We start from the raw sequence: 5,296 nt of genomic DNA on the forward strand, positions 1-5,296 counted from the left end.
GCTCAAAGCTCCAAGTGTGTAACTCGACAGCCAGACTGAGGTGAGCCTGTACTTCTGAGTTGCCTCTACTGGAAATGAGAACTAGGATTGAAGGAAAGAGTACGTTAGGTTGGTCAGATTATAGGGATCTTCATAGAATGAAACCCTTGGCTATTTAAAAAATTTCTGTGCTAGCTGGGCGTGGTGGCGCACGCCTTTAATCCCAGCACTCGGGAGGCAGAGGTAGGAGGATCACCGTGAGTTTGAGGCCACCCTGAGACTCCATAGTGAATTCCAGGTCAGCCTGGGCTAGAGTGAGACCCTACCTTGGAAAAAAAAAAAAAAAATTCCGTGCTAAACTGGGCATAGTGGCACATGCCAGTAATTCCAGCACATGGGAGGCTGAGGCAAGAGGATCATAAATTCAAGGCCAGCCTGGATTACATAGAGAGCCTGTCACAAAACAAAACATCATCAACAACAAAAACACAGATCCAAACAAAATTACCAGCTCCAGGGTCCAGGAATAAGGAAATTTTAGTAATGAACGCTAGGAATGTGAGTAGGAGGTCTCCATTCAGAGAGATTGTATTTATATCAGAATTATGCTAAACCACTCTGTGCTCTACTCATTTCAAGGCTTTCTCAAGCCATTGAAAAGATTGATTCTGTTTTTCTACAGAACAATGTGAGTTATTTATTGATGTTTATAAGAAGTCTTTCAATAATGCCACCCTAGAGTTTGAAGCCAACCTGGATGTAGCATAACCTAAGTCTGAAAAATCCTAATAATGCCAGTCTCATTTCATACAAACAGCATGGTTTAAAATGAAATATTAAGCCATTGAGTCATTTAAGTACCTGGAAACAACTTACTTTGAACCAGAGAGAACTTACTAGAAAAAACAGGCAGGGGTGGTGGTGCACACCTTTAATCCCAGTACTCAGGAGGCAGAGGTAAGAGGATCATCATGAGTTCAAGGCCACCCTGAGATTATGCAGTGAATTCCAGGTCAGCCTGGGCTGGAGTGAGACCCTACCTTGAAAAACCAAAGAAAGAAAGAAAGAAAAGAAAAGAGGGAAAAGGAAAGAAAAAAGAAAAGAAAGAACACACCTTGGTTCTCCACCGTTGGGGCCTGAGTTTGCTGAGCACAATCGTTCACAGCAGAGTTCTGTTAGATTCTATTGCTGGCAACTTTCCTGGCCTAAATTATGTCTGGGAATCTTCTCCCTTCTCCAAAGTCACCGTAACAAGATAGCCAACACATCCTCAAAATTCTTTCTAAAAGCCTTTCCCTTGAGGCTCACCCTTTTTCAGACTGGCGCCCTCCTCTGAGGACAAAAACTGGGCATGTGGTGTGAGCGAAGCCCTTTTCACAAGACCAGCTCCTAATTACATCCCAGCCTTTCTCCAGTGTTCCCAGCGTCAAAGCCCAGCAAGCACAATTAACTCATGTCGCAGGGCTCTGGATAATGGTGGTCATTTAACGTGGCTGAATATCGCAGCCAGGGCCTTCCTGTTTCCAGACCCGTCAATAGAGTAGTGGGCCTTGTGTGTTTCACAGCCTTTCGCCATCCCCGTGGAAAACAAAGAAGAGACTGAGGCCTGTGTCCTGAATGCTTAGATGGATGCTGAAGTCTGGCTGTTCACTCCGAGCAGGAACAGAACGCTGAGGGATTTTGAGGAATTAGGCCAGAGCCTACTTTGGTAGGCAGCTCCATGCTTCCGTAGTCACAGGTTTCACTGTGACTAGAAGGGTTTTTAGTTACAAAATATTATCTATTTTCCCGCACAAACACACGCACATAATACTTCAGTTCCTTGAGAAATGTAACAATATTGAGTTTAACCATCCATTTTTGCATGCTGGCATTTCATGTTTTATTTGTAAAATCACTTGTGTTTAATGATACAATATTAAATAAATAATCCAGAAGCAACATATTAAAATACCAGTGCATCCCAGCTGTTATTCTGAGCTCAGGAAAATGAGTGGTGTACAAATTCTGCCTTCTTTTTATTCAAGGAACATGCTGCCCTGCTAATCAGCACGTGTGAAGACCCAGCTGGGATGGGCCTCAGCCCTTTGGCTCTTAGTAATAGGGAGCACAGATTTGTATAGAGGCCGCCTCTTCATTTTGTCCATAATAGCTTGGCAGTCAGATTAGTCCCACATTTTGGTTGAAAAGGAAATGCTATGAATAGCAGTAGTGCATGGGGAACCAATGGCCAGGAGGAGAGCTCCGTAAGGAGGGTTCAGTCCCTTCCTCTCTCTGCACCCTTCCTCCTCACCCTCCACTTACAAGCACCGCCATCCCAAACCCCGGGGGCAGTTCTGAGTGAAAATGACTTCCTTGGGCTTTTACCCACTCCCTCTGTAGCACGTGAGCAAGACTTCATGGCATATGCTTTTCTGGTTCTCCTCACTCTTCCTCTGTTCACCTCATGCTTTATTGTACCACTTGACTCAGTTTTCCTCTACTGACTTCTAGATAAACAATAGAGGTCTTTAAGTCATTCTAGGTCCCTTTGGAACAGTGTGAAAAACAAAAGTGTCTTGATAATAGGTATAGACAGATAATCATGTCATCATTTAACAACTATTTATGGCATAAATGTCTTTTTTATTTTTATTTATTTGAGAAAGAGAGGGAGGGAGAGAAAGAGGCAGACAGAGAATGGGCACGTGAGGGCCTCCAGCCACTGCAAATGAGCTCCAGATGTGTGTGCCCCCTTGTGCAACTGGCTTATGTGGGTCCTGGGGGCGTTGAACCTGGGTCCTTTGGCTTTGCAGGCAAGTGCCTTAACTGCTAATCCATCTCTCCCACCCGAAAAATGTCTTTTACATGGGGAAAAATCAAGGTGATAGTCCTAACAGAATGACTGAGCCACAGTAATTCTCTTTCAGCTACGTTAAGACACACTTCCCTCATTTTCCTGGGCACCCAAGCCAGTTAACTCAGCTATGTTAAGACACTCTTCCCTCATTTTCCCGAGCACTCCTAACCAGTTAACTCAAGGTCTTATTTTAAGAAGCACTGACTCAGGGAAGCCTTCCATTATCTCCTCTGACTTCCTTAGATTCCCTCATTATGTTGTCTCATAGCATGCTACCTGACCCCTAGCGCAGCTCCCTCAGGCCACCTTGACCGTCACTGCTTATTTAACTGTCTCTTTTCCACAAGTCTGTCAAGGTCAAGGGCAATGTTGTCATTTTCTCATCTTAATCACCAGTGCAGACCTTGGTGCACAGCTGGTAGTCAATAGGCATTTGTTTGTTATAGGAATAAAAAGTTCAGTGCAGGCTGGAAAGATGGTTTAGTGGTTAAGGCACTTGCCTGCAAAGCCAAAGGACCTCAGTTTGATTCCCCAGGACCCATGTAGGCCAGATGCACAAGGTAGCACATGCTTCTAGAGTTCATTTGCAGTGGCTGGAAGCCCTGGCACTCCCATTCTCTCTCTCTCTCTCCCTCTTTCTCTCTCTCAACTAAATAAATAAGAATAAAATATTTTTTAAAAAAGGAAACATTTTTTTTAAAAGAGCTCAGTGTAATTTAAGGTCACTCTGGACTTTATACAACCCACCCATGTGAATTGTGACCTTCTTATAGGTGAACACTATGCTCTGTCCTGATCCTATGGAGGCCAGGGAAAGGTGATCTGGCTTTCAAATTCTTTGCATGCTGATTAGACATCAGTGACAACCAAGAATTTATCAGGAGCCCTATCCAGCTGCCAACTTCAGAAGAAAGACCATGGAGGACGAAGGGGTCTGGTAAGACTTCAAGGGTGTACAAGATCACTGGTGGTCTTGAAGTAGGAGTAGAGTCTAATTAAGCAGGGAGGATGAGAAACACCTTGCAAGATGAGGGAATAAGAAAGGGAAGGATAAGTGAGTCTAGCCTGAGGAAGACTAGAACTGGAGCTGGAGAGTCCAGATTCTCCACGAGTGCTAGAAGCTGGAAAGCCAGGCAAGTAAGTTTGGGCACTGGACATTGACCAACAGTACTTCAGTGTAAAACTTTGAGAGTTTCATGGTGGTAAAGCAGTTTAGGAACAAAGTCTTATGGTAATGGCAAGGAAGACTGGCTAAGGGAGGTAGCTGTCCTGAGGCTGTCATGTCACATTCGGGAGAGGTAGCAGGCTAGCCTTTGCTAGAGATGCACTTTAAAAGACTAAGATGCAGGTTTTGAATCCACAAGAAGCTGCTCCAGAGGACCAGTGGTGAGGGACAGGAGTGGCAGGAGAGGAGGGGAGGGGTGGCGAGGGAGCTCTTTCTTCTATCCTGACTGCCTTTGTCTTCTCCAGGGCTCTGTTTCCCTGGACTTTCTGCTCACTCCCCAAGCATGCCATGCTCCTGCACTGGGGTCACCTGTACCTCTCAGCACCAGTTTTATATTTCCAGGTAGAGGGTGGTTATGAGTTGGATATGCATGTCCTTCATAGGCTCTTGTGTCCAGGGCCTGGTTCCCTAGCTAGTGGTGGTATTGAGTAGTGATTGGATCCTGAGAATGATAACTTCATCAAAGGATTAGTCCACTGATCAGTTCATATTGGATAGGCTATTAGGAAGTGAGGCCTAGTTGGAAGGTCACTGAGCGTAAGGGAGCCTTTGAAAGGAATTGCTTGTTCCGAAAGGAATTGCTTGTTCCTGGACCCTAGCTTTTGCTCTCGTTGCTTCCTGGACACCATGAGGTGTCCTTTTTGGCACGAGGTTTCTGCCTTGTCACAGACATAAAGGCAATTGAGCCAGCTGGCCGTGCACTGAAACCTCTGAAACTGTGAACTGAATGAAGCTTTTTCTCCCTTAAGGTGCTTACTGCAGGTGTCTTGTCATAGTGAGGAAAGGCTAACATTGCAGCTTCAAGGTCATTGTCCTTTTCCTGCCCAGCAGAGCCATTATCAGCTGAGAACCACTTACTTCACAGGGGAAGTAGGATTGCACTGGTGAGTGCTCAGAAAGGTGTGTAGTGTGTGTGTGTGTGTATGTGTGTGTGTGTGTGTGTGTGTGTGTGTGTGTCTGTGGTGTTGTGTGCATGTATGTATGCATGTTCATAAGTGTGAGTGCATTTATACAAGCAGGTGGTTGTGCATGTATGTGAAAATGGGCATGCAAGCCATAGGTAGATGTCAGGCATCTTCCTAACTCTCTGCCCTAGTTTTTGAAACAGTTTCTTTCACGAAACCTCAGGCTCACTGAATCAGCTAGACTAGCTAGCAGACCCTGGGGATTCTTCTGTCTCTGTGTCCCCACCACTGGGATTATAGTGGCTGTGCTACTGTGCTTGGCTTTTAAGTGGGTGCTAGAATCTGAAG

Source organism: Jaculus jaculus, chromosome 7, assembly GCF_020740685.1.
Source record: "Jaculus jaculus isolate mJacJac1 chromosome 7, mJacJac1.mat.Y.cur, whole genome shotgun sequence".
NCBI classification, from domain to species: Eukaryota; Metazoa; Chordata; class Mammalia; order Rodentia; family Dipodidae; genus Jaculus; species Jaculus jaculus.